The sequence below is a fragment of the Pristiophorus japonicus genome, chromosome 5 (genome assembly GCF_044704955.1).
Source record: "Pristiophorus japonicus isolate sPriJap1 chromosome 5, sPriJap1.hap1, whole genome shotgun sequence".
Lineage (NCBI taxonomy): Eukaryota > Metazoa > Chordata > Chondrichthyes > Pristiophoridae > Pristiophorus > Pristiophorus japonicus.
Genome location: NC_091981.1, coordinates 228,067,597 through 228,086,193, shown reverse-complemented (window position 1 = coordinate 228,086,193; position 18,597 = coordinate 228,067,597). Strand labels below are relative to the sequence as shown.

General features: G+C 47.7%; 1 protein-coding gene across 1 annotated transcript in view; it reads left to right on the top strand.

Annotated features, from left to right (window-relative positions):
- Positions 1–18,597, top strand: part of LOC139264148 (alpha-2,8-sialyltransferase 8F-like) — a 100,942-nt gene that overhangs the window by 22,004 nt on the left and 60,341 nt on the right. The window lies entirely within an intron of this gene.

The following is an 18,597-nucleotide window of genomic DNA, read 5'->3' as shown; positions in this document are numbered from 1 at the left end:
TCCACATCCACAGTGTAGAGCTACAAACATTACAAGCTTACAGACATTACACTTCTCCCTCGTTAATGAAGAAGTTATTATAACAAACAGCATACGGAACTTGCATGTTTATACATAACAGGATATAGTCTTATTTTTTTCCCATAATTACAAATTTAACTTTACCATTTGTTTTCTGTTTCGAAGAGAATACTTTTGCTCTTGAACAGAACTTTCCAAACATGGTGTCGAATTTAAACTCATTCGAGACTCATCCTGAGGAACGTTTTCCTCCTTGGAATTTCCTTGATTTTCATTTGAACTCACTCTAACTTCAGGCTCTTTGTTTTCCTGACTCGGACTCAGACTTACATGCTGATTTTCTCTTGGATTTGTTTACATGTACATTAGATGTAGGATATGCTACTGGTATATCAAAACTATCTGATGAGTCAGAAATAATTGAATCATTCCCACCTTCAACTCCTTCCATGTCTGTCGGTAAAATATGATCAATATGAACAAACCTAACCTGTCCATTGTCAAACATCTTGACCAAATATGTGCGAGGACCACATCTCTACACTACTCTTCCGAGTAACCACTTTACCCATTTATGGTGATGGTTCTTCACTCTCACCTTCTGGTTTAATTTCACACTTCTCTCTTTTGCTCTACCTCTATCATGATTCTCTTTCAGTCTTAATTATGCCTCTTCTACGGACTGTGCCAAATTTGGATTTAATAACGAGAATCTGGTTCGTGGCTGTCGTTTGAGAAACAACTCTGCTGCTGTTCTACCAGTAGTTATGTGAGGAGTATTATGATATGTAATTTAAAAATTAGTCAATTTGTGATCCATTGACAACTGTTGTTTCCTTCGATTTGGATCTTACATTTGTTTTATGAGGGTACGTTTTACAATTTGTTGCTCTGCTGCACCATTCGAAGCAGTGTGGTATGGTGGAACCTTGGTATGTTTCACACCATTTTTGCTCATGAACTGTGCAAATTCTTCGGAACAAAATTGTGGTCCATGACACGAAACAATTTCTTCAGGGAGGCCAAATGAAGAAAATAATCTTCGCAAAATGTCCGATGTTTTACTTGTTATTTTCCACATTGGGTACACCTCAACCCACTTCCAATGGCTATCAATCACAATGCACAATTGTTGTCCTTCTAGCTCAGCAAAATCAATATGTAGCCTTTGCCACACCCTGGGAGGCCATTTCCATGGCTCTAATGGTGCTGATGGTGATTGCTTGCTTACCGATTGACATGTCGTACACTGACTCATGGTGTACTCTATATCTTTATCACGACCTGGCCACCATAAATAACTATGCGCAAAACTCTTGGTCAAGCACATTCCCAGGTGCTGGTCATGGAGGTCGCCTAATAATTTGGACCTAAATTTATTTGGTACAACCACTCTTGCATCCTACATGATAAAATCTTTATCAACTGATAATTAATTCCTTCGAATGAAGAATAGATGAATATCTTAGTCTGTTACATGGTTTGGCCATCCATTTGCAATATAATCATACACCTTTGACATCACTGGGTCACATTTGGTTGCTCTACCAATCTCTTCAGCTGTGACTGGCAGTTCATCAATGTATGAAAAATAGAACACTTCTTCCCTATCAGGTGTAACTTGTGATGGGGAAGGCAATCTAGACATTGCATCAGCACTACTGTGATTGGCTGATCATCTGTATTCAATATCATATGTGTATGCTGACAAAATCAAAGCTCATCTCTGCATTCGGGCTGCAGCTAATGTTGGATGGAGGATTGCTGTTCGGGGCTTATAGTCTGTAATGATGGTAAACTTATGACCATACAAGCATTTGTGGAACTTCTTGACCCCAAAAATGAATGCCAAAGCTTCCCTTTCAATTTGCGCATAATTACTCTCATTGGCACTGAGAGTGCATGAAGCAAAAGCAATTGGTTTCTCCTCCCCACTACTTAATACATGAGAGCTTACTGCCCCAACTCCATATGGAGAGGCATCACATGCTAGCTTAATCTCCTTCGATACGCCATCGTGAACTAACATAGTGCCCTCTACCAATTTGCTTTTACACTCCTTGAATGCTGTATCGCATTCTTTTGACCACTTCCAATGGAGCTGTTTTTTCAATAGTTCATTCAGTGGATGTAATACTGCAGCCAAATTTGATAGGAACTTCCCATAATAGTTCAAAAGACCCAAAAATGATCGAAGTTCAGTGACATTCTTGGGAGTGGGTGCATTTCTGATTGCAACCAGCTTTCCCATGGTTGGATGTAAACCATCTTTGTCTACTCTGTACCCTAAGTACTCCACTGAGTTTTTAAATAACTCACACTTACGAGCAGACACTTGTACTCTGTGCTTCTCTAGCCATTTGAGTACTTCATTCAATATGTTATGAATTTGCCTATATGGTGCTGAAATTAATATATCATCCAAATAATATGCTACCCCTTCAATACCTTGCAAAATCTGGTTCATCACCCCTTGGAATATGGCAGGGGCGGAAGACACTCCAAACGGTAGCCTATTAAATTAATACAGACCTAGAAGAGTATTTATAGTCAAGCATGACTTGGACTCCTCATCTAGTTCAAGCTGTAAGTAGGCATTTGTAAGATCCAGTTTTGAGAAGATCTGACCACCTGTCAGTGTTGTGAACAAATCTTCTATATTTGGCAATGTATTGGGGACATTACCCTCTAGAACCTGGTTTATGGTTACTTTATAATCACCACACAATCTTACCTTACCATCGGACTTAGGTACAACAACAATGGGTGTAGCCCAATTACATTGATCTATCTTACAAATAATGTTCTCAGTCTCTGGTCTTTTGAGTTCTTGCTCAACTTTCTCCTTGAGTGCAAATGGTATGGAACGTGGCTTGCATTAAACTGATCTAGCATCCTTCTGTACCCTGACACTCACCTTGAAGCCTTGGGTCGGACTGCCTGTTTCGCAGAGCACCTTCAGATAACTCTTGATAACCTCATCCGTTGATGAAAATCTCGCTTCCACATGGAAAATCTTACTCCAATCCAGCTTCAATGAGCTCAACCAATTTCTTCCAAGTAAAGCAGTCTTGTCTCCTTCCACTACTATTAGAGGGAAGTTCTGAAATTGATCTTTATATTTCACCGGTACGGTGCTAGTACAGGAATTTTCTCTCCCGAGTAGCCTCGCAGTTCTATCTTGGATTTCTCCAATTGAAAATTACGTAATTTGTCGCGGTACAGTGACTCTGGTACTACACTCACAGAGGCACCCGTGTCAATTTCTATTGGTATCTTGAATCCCGCAACATCTATGTGGATTTTGATGCTTTCTGAATCGCTGTCCGTTAACCTCGTGCTCCTGATGATGTGTAATTCTAACATCTCCTCGTCCTGTTGTTGTTCTTCCATGCTATGTAGTCTCTTTGAGTTACTACTCACAGCTTTGAACGCTGGACTCATAGCTTTAAAAACTGGTTTACCCTTCAGTTGGCATGCCTTCGCAAGATGCCCAGTCTTTCTGCAGAAGAAACACTCTGCCTTCACATATGGACAGCTTTGAGCAATGTGTTGTCCCAGGCACCTTCAGCACGACTTCGATGCTCTGTTAGAATTTCCAGTTTCTGAGACTTTCGGCCATGGCCGTCTTTTAATTTGAACCTACAGGTGATTTACCTCGGTAATATTGTTCAGCCATGCTCATCGACCTCGCTGTCTGACAAGCAATCTCAAAAGTTAAGTCATCTGTTGTCTATAACTTCCTTCTGATCGCATCATTTTGCACACCACAAACAAAACGATCCCGTAATGTTCAGTTTTGAAAGTTTCCAAAATGGCAGTGCATCGATAGCTTTTTTAATGCTATGATGTAATCAGTGATACTTTCATCCGCCTTTTGATTCTGAATCCAGAAACGATAGCTTTCAGCAATTACTAACGGTTTGGGGTTATAGTGCTGCTCCAGCTTCGTCAAAATCTCTTTAAGCATTGTGTCCTTTGGCTCGTCAGGCACAAGCAGATTTACAAGGGTTTCGTATAATGCCGGACCTGCCACTGATAAGAAGGTCGCTTTCTTATGTACCAACACAGCCTGGTTCTGGACTGCATTGTCTGGAACTTCAATTTTGTTATTTGCAGTGAAATACATTTCTTGCTGATCCACATATGCTTTAAAACGTTCCTGGTCATGTTTATATTCACCCAAATATCCAATTACACCTGCCATTTTAATCTCTAGCTGTTCACACTGTGTGCTGTTTTTTTTACCTCGGATTTTTGTAGCTTTTTTCAAAGACAGAAACTTCCTAAGTCTTCTGTCAGCTGGCTGAATCCTTCACCAACAAAATTTAAGCTTTAAACATCCGAAAAATCTCATTCTTGGTCGCCAACTGTGATATCTTCATAGAGCACAGCACACACAGCTTCCTAACATGCAGGCTGCTCTCTTGGAACTCTCTGGAAAGCCTGTTCTGTTTAATGATTAACTATACAGTTGCAGTACACAATACGTCCACATCCACAGTGTGGAGCTACAAACATTACAAGCTTACAGACATTACAATCATCATCATAGGCAGTTCCTCGGAATCGAGGAAGACTTGCTTCCATTCTAAAAATGAGTCCTTAGGTGACTGAACAGTCCACTATGAGAACCACAGTTCTTGTCACAGGTGGGACAGATAGTCGTTGAGGGAAAGGGTGGGTGGGACTGGTTTGCCGTACGCTCTTTCCGCTGCCTGCGTTTGATTTCTGCGTGCTCTTTTTTATCAATGAGAACACTGTACCATGATTGGTGGTCCAGGCCGACATGGCTCCAGCATTTCCGTACGTACGGGGAAGTCATCTCCCCATACACTGTGCAGTGAATGAAGGTTCCAACCGCAATCGTAGGTTCCTCCGTGACCACCAGGTATTTTCGTAAAAAAAGTTTGGGTCGGAGGTGTTCATCCAAATGAAGCCTCGGACTGTAATTTTCCCTCCAATACCTAACATTTATCTGTTTTGAAATTCATTTCCCAATCTTAGCCCATTCTGCAAGTTTATTAATGTCTTCTTGTAATTTGTTGCAGTATTGACCCCCCCTCCCCCAACAAGGAACAGTCGAAGTTGAACATAAGACATAATAATTAGGAGCAGGAGTAGACCATGTAGCCCATCAAACCTGCTCCAACATTCAATAAGATCATGGCTGATCTTCGACCTCAATTCCACTTTCCCGCCTGATCTTCATATTCTTTGTTTCCTTTACAATCCAAAAATCTATTTATCTCAGTCTTGAATATACTCAAAAATTTAGCATCCACAGCCCTTTGGGGTAGAGAACTCCAAAGATTCACAACCCGTTTGAGTGAAGAAATTCCTTGGCATCTCAGTTTTAAATGGCCAACCCCTTATCTGAGACTATGCCCCTTAGTTCTAGACTCTTCAGCCGGGGAAACAGCCTCTCAGCATTTACTCTGTCAATCCCGCTCAGAATCGTTTGGGCTGGATTTTTGACTTTGATGAATAAGGGGCGGTAATGGCAGCAGGGCGGTAAAGTTTGCGCCTCAGTCATCAAAATAGGGCAGCTGGGCCCTGAGTCTGGGGTGCAGCACTAAGGGAGGCATTGTACACCTCTCTTAGGGTGTTAGCGTGGGAAATAGCCCAAGTTAAACAGCCGGCCCGGGAGCAATCCGAGAGACGCCTGGGGAGAAATAAAAACCCTGAAAAAAACCCCACAAAACCATTCCCAATGCATAGCCCATGCCACCACAACATAAATCGCAAAAAAAAATAAAAGAAAAAGCAATCACAGTTACCTTAGGATGGCATTACTAACCTCTCTGCAATTGGTACAGGTTGGACCGCCCGTTTTCCCAGGTGGTCACTGTGGGGTGTGAAACGGGGCATACGGGTCGGGCGGAAGTCAAAAGGCACGCCGGTGTTACAACATGGAGCTCTTCCGGGCGATGATGCTCCGTGCCACCGCAAAACCGGCCCCGAAATCCCCCATGGGGCACTCGAGGCTGACCACCCGCCCAGAAGACCTCATCGCCGCCATTGTCAGCCCTCCAGGGCAAAAAACGGAATACAAAGGACCAGAAAATCCGCCCCTATATGTTTCAATGACATCATTTCTCATTCTTCTAAACTCCAGAGAGTATAGGCCCAATCTACTCAATTTCTCCTCAAAGGACAACCCTCTCATCCCAGGAATCAATCCAGTGAAACTTGCACCGCGCCTCAGATAAGTAGACCAAAGCTGTGCACAGTACTCCAGGTGTGGTCTCACCAAAGCCCTGTACAATTGTAGCAAGACATCCTTACTCTTGTGTTCCAACCCTCTTGTAATAGAGGCCAATATGCCATTTGCCTTCCTAATTGCTTGCTGTACCTGCATCTCTGTGTTTCCTGTACAAGGACAATTACATTTCTCTGAACATTGACATTTAATAGTTTCTCACCATTTAAAAAGTATTCTGTTTTTTTATTCTTCCTACCGAAATGAATAGCCTCACATTTCACCACATTACACGCCATCTGCTGCCTTATTTCCATTCACTTAACCTGTCTATGAGCTAGATTTTATGCTTTTATGCAGATCGCTTAAAAATGGGCGTTATTTCCAGCATGGGCAGTAAAAGTGGGTTTTTAGATCGCCGGCTTATCATCCATTCTCAAAGCCCCTAGTCTCCATTTTTGAAATTGGGCATTACCACGAGGGATATGAAATGGGCAGTGGCGGTAAATCTCTCTGACCTTCTGCCTTAAAGTGTCGCCATCCTTAGCAACGGCATGGCAACGTTCATTTCCTGCGATTCAGGAGGTCAGGGATCATCATTACATGCGCAGAAAAGGAGACAGAGAGAGAGGGAGCAGAGAAGGACTGAAAGCGTGTGTGGGTGTGGTGTGTGCTTGTTTGGCTGTTGAGGGAGGCACGAGGGAGATTCACCAGCAGCAAAAAGCCTACTAAGCACCAAGAACATAGTTGGCACTGATATTTTGTCCAACAAATAATATTTAATATGGAAGGGATGGAGGAGGCCCTGGAGCTGGTAGTGAGGAACACTGGTGGCAGAGGGCTCCCAGTGGTCCCAGAGCGTGGCACTGCACCCCAAGGTGCTGCACCTCCATTGCCAACGACACATGAGAGCCAGGAGCAACATCTTCCTCTCCGATATCCATCCAAGCAGCGGTTCTGCCATCATCCCCCCACCCCCCGCCCCCCCCACCAATGAAGCATCATCTGAGGACCTCCTCGGCCAGGCGGCTTGGAGTCAGGAGGGGAAGAGGTAGCGGTGAGGAGGAGAACTGGGCGGGGGGGTGGGCGGGGGTGGAGGTGTTTAGGGTTTGTTTTTACAGAAATACTTATGATTTCAGACAAATGTTCCATTTAAATGTTTCTTATTTACCAAAACCTTGTTGCGCATTGTCTCAGATAGCTGCACCATTACATGCTGGTGATTCCTTAACTTGAAAGGGTATAATTACACTTAACTTCAATCAACTTAAACTTTAACTGTCACCAAGGTGATGCCCTCCATTGATGTATGACCTGCACACCCAGCAGTGTGTCAGCCTTGTAAATACCACCAACATTCTTTCAGGCAAAGCGCTCTATTATGAGCTCCGACCAAAGAATCTTGCAAGTATCATGCCACTACGAGCCCTTTCATGCGGTCTACAGGGGGGCAATGGCATGGCTTCAGCGTCAGCCTGATTGTCTGAGCCGATGTCAGCATCCACCTCCTCGTCCTCCTCTTGCTCTCTCTGCTGAGGTGGACTGCCAGACTCTTCTGGCAATTCTTGTTCCCTCCTGATAGCCAAGTTGTGCAGCATGGAGCACATCACCACGAATTGAGCTACCTGCTCAGGGTGGTATTGGAGCTCGGCAATGGTTTTCTCCACGATATTGCAAGTGGCTCTGTGGCTCTCATTGTATCGCCTCTCAGCTTCGGTTTGGGTGTCATGCAGAGGGGTCATCAGCCAGGTGGCGAGACCATGTCCTTTGTCACCAACCATCCAGCATTGACCTTGTGGCTGATTGTTAAACAAGTCAGATACAGTACTCTCACGCAGGATGTGAGCATCATGGATGCTGCCCAGAATTTTAGCATTCACTGCCACAATAATTTGCTGGTGGTCGACAATGAGTTGCACATTCAGGGAGTGGAACGCTTGCGGTTCCTGAAAACCCCTGCATCCTGAAAAGGTGCCCGCATCGCTCCCTGCACTTTGGGGAAGTTAGCAATTCGGTAGAATCCTAAAGCCCTCTCAGTCTGAGCCTCCCTGGTCATAGGGAAGACAATTAAGTCCATCCTGCGTGCTTACAGGGTTTCAGTGACCTGTCTAATGCAGCAATGTGTGGCATGCTGAGACAGACTGCAAATGTCACCAGATGAGGAGGCCTGAAAAGAACCCGATACGTAGAACGACAGTGCCGTGATGACTTTGACCTCGACGGACAGTGCAGTACTGATGGTGCTGACAGGCTGCAGATCTCCCCTTATGAGCTGGCATACGTCAGTGATAACCTCTTTGTGGAAGCGCAGTTTCCAAAGGCAGGTGTTATCGGACTAGACTGACTCTCCCTGTACTTGCCGGGGGTGTAACATCTGGTCCTCCTCATCAGTCTGGCATTTCTTATATTGGGCACATAATGCTGTGGAGCGTACCTTCTGCCATCTTGTGTCTGCAGCATGTAATTGGTCATCAAGAGAGGATGAGAAAGGACAGGGCCCATTCAATAGCTATCTGTTTCCCACCGATTGGTCACAAAGAATGAATGTCCCGATGAAGACACCTATTAAATTCCAATCGTTCACAGTATGATAAAGGTGTTTGTTCAAATGTTCACATCACCTCCAAAGACCTCCAGAGTACATCTGAACTCCCCCGAGGTTGAAGCAGAGTAACCTTTCAAATGATGCGACATGTGATTTAGAACATGGCGTCCATACCGCTGTGAGTAGTTCCGGTTAGTTCCACTTTTTCCAGGCGTTTTTTTGGGCGAGCGATATTGTGGGCAAGATGTGTGCGAGGTGGCTGTTGGACCATCTCCTGGACATTAGTTTCGGCAAATGTGATCTTTACGATAAAATAAAGCGGGCAGTCGGTATTATTAAATCTCAGCGTTAATTACGTGCGGAAAGTAATGCTGGGTGATATTATGAGCATTGGTTTCGCCCATTCTGGTGATTCCGCCCCAAAAAGTAGGCAGGCGGTATTATTTTTTCCCAGCATTACACACATGGGGAAAGTAACGCTTGGCGATAAGTGTCCGAAAAATGGGCGTCAGTTTCCATTTTGTGGCTAAATGGGCGATATCTGGGCGTTATACGTCATTTCAGCAGTAAAATGGATGTTAAGTGGGCGTTATGCATGCAAGAAAGTGGAAAATCTAGCCTTATATCTCTTTGCAGACTTTATGGGCTGGAACCTCCACTTTTTTTGCATACTTAACACCCACTTAACGCCCATTTTCCTGCGAAATGACGTATAACGCTCATATATCTCCCATTTTGGCACAAAATGTAAACTGACAGGCATTTTTCGGAAACGTATCGGCGAGCATTACTTTCCCTATGTGCTTAACACCGAGAAAAAATATTACCACCTGCCCACTTTTTTGGGGCGGAATCAGCAGAATGTGCAAATTCAATGTCAATAATATTGGCCAGCATTACTTTCCGCATGGAATTAACGCCGAGATTCAATATTAATGCCCGCACACTGTTTTTTATCGTAAAGAGCATATTTACTGAAACTAACGGACATGGAGAACGCCCATCATCGATTTCACCACGTCGCACACATTTCGCCCACAATATCGCTCGCTCAAAAAACCGCCCACAAAAAGTGGAACGAACCGGAATGAATCACAGCGTTATGGACGCCATGTTGTAGATCACATGTCTCGTCCTTTCAAAGGCTGCTGTGCTTCAACCTCGGCGGAGTTCGGATGTACTCTGCAGGTTATTGGAATTGATTTGAACATCTCTAAAAACATCTTGACCACACTGTGGCCGATTGGAATTGAAGAGGTGTGTTCGTCGGGACATTCCTTATTTATGACCAATCGGTGGAAAACAGAGAGCTACTGCAATGGGGCCTGTCCTTTCTCACCCTCTCTTGGTGACCAAATACATGCAGCAGACTCGACATTGCCGAAGGAATGCTGCACTGCATTATGTGCCCATTGTATGAAGTGACAGACAGATGAGGAGGACCAGACGTTACACCCGTCGCAAGTACAAGGAGAAGCATTCTTACCTCGACTTGCCCGACATTACGGGCCTTCAGAGACTGCGCTTCCACAAAGAGGTTATTACTGAGGTATGCCAGCTGATAAGGGCAGATCTGCAGCCTGCCAGCACCATCAGTACTGCACTGTCCGTCGAAGTCAAAGTTACCGCGGCACTGTCATTCTTCCCCTCGGGTGCTTTTCAGGCCACAGTTGGTGACATTTGCAGACTTCCTCAGCATGCCACACATCGCTGCATTAGACAGGTCACTGAAACCCTGTACACATGCAGGAGGGACTTGCTCAGCTTCCCTATGACCAGGTGGCACAGAGTGAGAGGCTCTAGGATTCTCCAGAATTGCAAACTTCCCAAGGTGCAGGAAGCAATAGGCTGTACGCACATCACGATGCGGGCACCTTTTCAGGATGCTGAGGTTTTCAGGAACCGCAAGAGATTCCACTCTCTGAATGTCCAGCTGGTTGTCGACCACCAGCAAATTATAATGGCAGTGAATGCTCAATTTCCAGGCAGCATCCATGATGCTCACATCCTGCGTGAGAGCACTGTATCTGACTTGTTTAACAATGAGCCACAAGGTCAATGCTGGATGCTTGGTGACAAAGGATATTGCCTCACCACCTGGCTGATGATCCCCCTGCGTGACACCCACACCAAGGCCGAGAGGCGATACAACGAGAGCCACAGAGCAACTCGCAGTATCGTGGAGAAAACCATTGGAGTGCTGAAGCAACGCTTTAGATGCCTGGACCACTCAGGAGGCGACCTCCAATACCACACTGAGCAGGTAGCTCAATTCGTGGTGGTGTGCTCTGTTGTGTATCTGTAAAGCATGCACTCCCATGTTCCGCCACCAGGGAGCGCATCCCCTGAAGTCCCAAGAGATCCCAGCATCCCTTGGGAGCACTGTATATAAGCCGGCCCCAAAGGCCTGTTCCTCACTCTGAAGTGTCTGTTACTTTAACCTCCCTGTGTGCAGCCTCATCTGTGTTAGGAACACAATAACTGGCGACGAGAATACAAATCCAACGCAAAGATGCAACAAACTGTGGGCATCCTGGAGAAGTTCTCAGACGGTGAGGACTGGGAAGCCTATGCCAAATGGCTAAACCAGTACTTTGTAGCCAACGAGCTGGACGGAGAAGGAAGCCCTGCAAAAAGGAGAGCGGTCCTCCTCACAGTCTGCGGGGCACCGACCGACAACCTCATGAAGAATCTTCTGGCTCCAGTGAAACCCACAGATAAGTCATATGAGGAGCTGTGTACACTGGTTCTGGAGCATCTTAACCCGAGGGAGAGCATGCTGATGGCGAGGTATCGGTTCTACACGTGCCAGCGATCTGAAGGTCACAGAGCTAAGACGACTTGCAGGACAATGTGAGTGTGATGGCTACCTGGAGCAGATGCTCAGAGACTTTTTTGTACTGGGCATTGGCCACGAGACCATCCTACGAAAACTTTTGACTGTAGAGACATCGACCCTCAGTAAGGCCATTGCGATAGCATGGGCGTTTATGTCCACCAGTGATAACACCAAACAAATCTCTCAGCACACAAGTGCTAGCAATGTTCATAAATTAACTGGAACTGTGTTTGCGAGCAGAAATGTACAGGACAGAACCCATGAGTCTGCAACCTCCAGCAGGCCTCAGGTGACCCAGATGACTGAGTCCCCAACAAAGGATGAATGCAAGGCAACTCACACCTTGTTGGCGTTGTGGAGGCTTCCATTCAGCCTATTCATGCCGATTCAAAGGGTATGTTTGCAAGAGCTGTGGAACAATGGGGCGCCTCCAACGAGCTTGCAAACGAGCTGCAAGCTCTGCAAAACCTGCTAACCACCACGTGGCACAGGAAGATCGGTCCATGGTGAATCAAAGCAAATTTGAGCCTCAGAGAGAGGAGGCAAATGCTGAAGTTCACAGGGTGCATACATTTTCGACGAAATGTCCACCTCTAAAGTTAAACGTAAAATTGAATGGCTTACCCGTAGCCATGGAACGGGACACTGGCGCTAGCCAATCCATCATGAATAAAAAGATGTTTGAGAGACTGTGTTGCAACAAGGGATTTAGACCAGCCCTGAGCCCCATCCACACGAAACTGAGAACGTACACCAAAGAGCTTATCACTGTCCTGGGCAGCGCCATGGTCAAGGTCACCTACGAGGGCACAGTGCACGAACTGCCACTCTGGATTGTCCTGGGCGATGGCCCCACACTGCTTGGAAGAAGCTGGCTGGGCAAAATCCACTGGAACTGGGATGACATCCGAGCGCTATCACATGTCGATGAGGCCTCATGTACCCAGGTTCTTCATAAATCTCCTTCCCTTTTTGAGCCAGGCATTGGAAACTTTTCCGGGTCGAAGGTGTGGATCCACTTGGTCCTAGAGGCACGACCTATTCACCACAAGGCGTGAGCAGGACCTCACATGATGAGGGAAAGAGTGGAAATCGAGCTGGACAGGCTGCAATGCTAGGGCATCATCTCCCCAGTGGAATTCAGCGAGTGGGCCAGCCCGATTGTTCCAGTACTCAAAAGTGATGGCACGGTCAGAATTTTCGGTGATTATAAAGTAACTATTAATCGTTTCTCGCTACAGGACAAAGACCCGCTACCTAAGGCAGACGACCTATTTGTGACGCTGGCAGGAGGCAAGACGTTCACCAAGCTCGACCTGACTTCGGCCTACGTGACGCAGGAGCTGGAGAAGTCTTGGAAGGGCCTCACCTGCATCAACACGCACAAGTGCCTGTTCATCCACAACAGATGCCCGTTTGGAATTCGGTCGGCTACAGCGACCTTCCAGAGAAACATGGAGAGCCTACTCAAGTCGGTACCACACACGGTGGTCTTTCAGGACGACATATTGGTCACGGGTCGGGACACCGTCAAGCACCTATAAAACCTGGAGGAGGTCCTGCAGCGACTGGATCGCGTAGGGCTGCGGCTGAAGAGGTCGAAATGCGTCTTCATGGCAACAGAAGTGGAGTTTTTGGGGAGAAAGATCGCGGCGGACGGTATTCAGCCCACAGACCCCAAGACAGAGGCTATCAGGAACGCGCCCAGGCCTCAGAACGTCACGGAGCTGCGGTCATTCCTGGGACTCCTCAACTATTTTGGTAACTTCCTACCGGGGTTAAAAACCCTTTTAGAGCCCCTTCATGTGTTATTGCGCAAAGGTGAGAACTGAGTATGGGGGAAAAAAACCAAGTAATTGCTTTTGAGAAAGCCAAAAACATTTTATGCTCCAACAAGCTGCTTGTATTGTATAACCTATGTAAAAGACTTGTGCTTGCATGTGACGCATCGTCGTATGGAGCCGGGTGTGTATTACAACAAGCTAACGTTGCGGGGAAGTTGCAACCTGTCGCCTATGCTTCCAGGAGCTTGTCGAAGGCTGAGAGGACTTACAGCATGATTGAGAAAGCGTGTGTGTTCGGGGTAAAGAAAATGCATCAGTACCTGTTTGGCCTCAAATTTGAGCTGGAAACCGATCACAAGCCCCTCATATCGCTGTTCACTGAAAACAAGGGGATAAATACTAATGCCTCAGCCCGCATACAAAGGTGGGCACTTGTGCTATCAGAGTATAACTATACCATCCGCCACAGGCCAGGCACCGAGAACTGTGCAGATGCTCTCAGTCGGCTACCATTGCCCAGCACGGGGGTGGAAATGGCGCAGCCTGCAAACTTGTTGATGGTGGCGCAGCCCGCAGACTTATTGATGGTCATGGAAGCGTTTGAAAATGATAAATCACCTGTCACGGCCCGCCAGATTAGGACTTGGACCAGCCAAGATCCTCTGCTGTCCCTAGTAAAAAACTGTGTACTGCATGGGAGCTGGGCCAGCATCCCCGTTGAAATGCAATAGCCAATCAAGCCATTCCAGCGGCGAAAGGACGAGCTGTCCATTCAGGCAGACTGCCTGTTGTGGGGTAACCGCGTAATGCTACCAAAAAATGGCAGGGAGACGTTCATCTCGGATCTCCACAGCACACACCCGAGTATAATAATGATGAAAGCCATAGCCAGATCCCACGTGTGGTGGCCCGGTATCGACTCTGACTTAGAGTCCTGTGTACGGCAATGCAGCGTATGTGCTCAGTTGAGCAACGCGCCCGGAGAGGCACCACTAAGTTTGTGGTCCTGGCCCTCCAGACCATGTTTGCCACCCACGGCCTGCCTGACATACTGGTCAGTGACAATGGGCCATGTTTCACCAGTGCCGAATTTAAAGAATTCATGACCTGCAATGGGATCAAACATGTCACCTCGGTCCCATTTAAACTAACCTCCAATGGGCAAGCAGAGCGGGCAGTACAAACAATCAAACAGAGCCTTAAACGAGTCACAGAAGGCTCACTCCAAACCCGTCTGTCCCGGGTACTGCTCAGCTACCGCACAAGACCCCACTAGCTCACAGGTGTGCCCACGGCTGAGCTACTCATGAAAAGGACACTTAAAACCAGACTCTCGCTGGTTCACCCCAACCTGCATGATCAGCTAGAGAGCAGGCGGCAGCAACAAAATGTAAACGATGGTTGCGCCACTGTGTGACGGGAAATTGATCTGAATGACCCTGTGTATGTGCTCAACAATGGACATGGTCCCAAGTGGATCGCGGGCACGGTGATAGCTAAAGAAGGAAATAGCGTGTTTGTAGTCAAACTAGACAATGGACAAATTTGCAGAAAGCACCTGGACCAAACGAGGCTGCGGTTCACAGACTGCCCTGAACAACCCACAGCAGACACCACATTTTTCGAGCCCACAACACACCCAAAGGATCAATGACACCACGCCGGACCAGGAAATCAAACCCATCACGCCCAACAGCCCAGCAAGGCCAGGCTCACCCAGCAGCCCTGCAGGGCCAACAACACGCCAGCCCAGGGAGGGCACAGCCAACACACCAGAACAGACATTTGTACCGATGCGGTCCACCAGGGAAAGAAAGGCTCCCGACCGCCTCACCTTGTAAATAGTTTTCACTTTGACTTTGGGGTGGGAGTGATGTTGTGTATCTGTAAAGCATGCACTCCCATGTTCCGCCACCACGAAGCTCATGCCCTGAAGTCCCAAGGGATCCCAGCATCCCTTGGGAGCACTGTCTATAAGCTGGCCCCTAAGGCCTGTTCCTCACTCTGGAGTGTCTTATTAAAGACTGAGGTCACTGTTACTTTAACCTCCCTGTGTGCAGCCTCATCTGTGTTAGAAACACAATACTGAGAAAGTCCACAAATGTCACCAGCTGTTGCCTGAAAAGAACCCGAGGCGTAGAACGACAGTGCCGCGGTGACTTTGACCTCGATGGACAGACTGATGGTGCTGGCAGGCTGCAGATCAGCCCTTATCAGCTGGCATACCTCAGTAATAACCTCTTTGTGAAAGCGCAGTCTCCGAAGGCAGGTGGTGTCGGGCAAGTCAAGGTCAGAATGTTTCTCCTTGTACTTGCGGGGGTTGTAACGTCTGGTCCTCATCATCTGTCTGGCACTTCTTACATTGGGCACATAATGCAGTGGAGCGTTCCTCCAGCGATGTTGAGTCTGCTGCATGTATTTGGTCACCAAGAGAGGGTGAGAAAGGACAGGCCCCATTGCATTAGCTTTCTGTTTCCCATCGATTGGTTTTAAACAAGGAATGTCCCGACGAAGACACCTCTTCAATTCCAATCGGTCAATTCCAGTGTGGTCAAGATGTTTTTACAGATGTTCACATCAACTCTAATGACCTGTAGAGTACATCCGAACTCCGCCGAGGTTGAAACACAGCAGCCTTTTAAAGGACGCGACATGTGATCTGCAACATGGCGTCCATAACGCTGTGATTTGTTCCGGTTAGTTCCACTTTTTGTGGGTGTTTTTTTGGGCGAGCGATATTGTGGGCGACATGTGTGCGAGGTGGTGAAATTGACAATGGGTGATCTCCATGGCTGCTAGTTTGGGTAAATATGCACTTTATGACAAAAAAACAGCGCGCAGGCGTTTATATTGAATCTCGGCGTTAATTCCGTGTGGAAACGCTGGGTGATATTATGGGCGTTAAATTCGCCCATTCTGCTGATCCTGCCCCCAAAAAGTGGGCAGGCAGTAATATTTTTTCTCGCCGTTAAGCACATGGAGAAAGTAACGCTCGGTGATAAGTTTCCGAAAAATGCCGTCAGTTTCCATTTTGTGCCAAAATGTGTGATATATGGGCGTTCTACGTTATTTCAGTGGTAAAATGGACGTTAAGTGGGTGTTAAGCACACAAAAAAAGTGGAGGTTCTAGCCCAAAGTGATTGCAGCTAGGCAGGGGGAAAGAGTAGCACAGGTGACACCTCCCCGGAGGGTGAGGTTACACATGAGTTCTGCTGCACAGAATTTAGATGAAGACTTCGATGGGTCGGCCGACAGAAGAAGGCTGATGGGTATGCACAATTAAATGCATGATGCATTGGCAGCCTGCCAGAAAGCCTGAATACAATGTCAAGCAGCATGGAGGAATCCAGCTCCAGCCTTGCACAGGGCTTTGGGTAGAGCTTGGAGCCCATCCTTTCCAGCGTGGAAGCGGTGGGCAGATCCATTATTGCATTTGTGGACCCAACCATCATGCCATGTCTGATGGTCAAAGTCTCAGCTTCTACTGTAGCACAAGCAGAAGGCACCCAATGTCTGAGTGCTGCAATAGAAGCTGGGACTGAATATAAAGAAAGCAAGACTTGCATTTATATAGCGCCTTTCATGACCACCAGATGTCCCAAAGCACTTTACAGCCAATGAAGTACTTTTTGAAGCATAGTCATTGTTGTAGTGTAATAATTACGGCAGCCTATTTGCGCACAGCAAGCTCCCACATTAGCAGCAATGTAATAATGACCAGATAAACTGTTTTAGATGTTGATTGAGGGACAAATATTGGCTAGGACACCAGGGCCCCAAGATTGAAGGCCTCAAGATAGTGGATGGGATAGCAGCTCCCCAGGGAGCTTTCCCTAAACAAGCTTTCATCTGACCATCTGATGCCATCTTCCACCTCTCTCCCCCTCAGACCTTCCCTCTCCTCACTGTCTAAGCCCCCTCTGGTCCTAACTCAGACCCTCAAAGTACTCTACCTGCCCCTTAAACCTTGCTGCAAGGACCCACTGCCCATCCCCCACACCCCAACTGCAATCTATCTTCCAGGCCGACCTCCTCATTACCAAGTCCTTCCAGCTGGACCTTCACGTCTCGCTCCCCACGGACGATTCAGCTGCTCCAAGCGACCGCCGGCGATCTCAATGGTGGTGAGCCTGTGACCAGCTTCAAAAACAGGTTTGGTCCTACCTCATGCGCAAGCCTTCCCTCGAGCCACCACCATTGACGACCGGGCCTCCCTTCATCCATCGATGACCGGGCCTCCCTTTATCCATCGACGACCGGGCCTTCCTTCATCCTTCGACGACTGGGCCTCCCTTCATCCTTCGACGACTGGGCCTCCCTTCATCCATCAATGACTGGGCCTCCCTTCATCCATCAATGACTGGGCCTCCCTTCATCCATCAATGACTGGGCCTCCCTTTATCCATCGACGACCGGGCCTTCCTTCATCCTTCGACGACTGGGCCTCCCTTCATCCATCGATGACCGGGCCTCCCTTCATCCTTCGACGACCGGGCCTTCCTTCATCCATCGACGACTGGGCCTCCCTTCATCCATCGACGACTGGGCCTCCCTTCATCCATCGATGACCGGGCCTCCCTTCATCCTTCGATGACCGGGCCTTCCTTCATCCATCGACGACTGGGCCTCCCTTCATCCATCGATGACCGGGCCTTCCTTCATCCTTCGACGACTGGGCCTCCCTTCATCCATCGATGACCGGGCCTCCCTTCATCCTTCGACGACCGGGCCTTCCTTCATCCTTCGACGACTGGGACTCCCTTCATCCATCGATGACCGGGCCTCCCTTCATCCTTCGACGACCGGGCCTCCCTTTATCCATCGACGACTGGGCCTCCCTTCATCCATCGATGACTGGGCCTCCCTTCATCCATCGATGACCGGGCCTTCCTTCATCCATCGATGACCGGGCCTTCCTTCATCCTTCGACGACTGGGCCTCCCTTCATCCATCAATGACTGGGCCTCCCTTCATCCTTCGACGACTGGGCCTCCCTTCATCCATCAATGACTGGGCCTTCCTTCATCCATCGATGACCGGGCCTTCCTTCATCCTTCGACGACTGGGCCTCCCTTCATCCATCGATGACCGGGCCTCCCTTCATCCTTCGACGACCGGGCCTCCCTTTATCCATCGACGACCGGGCCTCCCTTCATCCTTCGACGACCGGGCCTCCCTTCATCCTTCGACGACCGGGCCTTCCTTC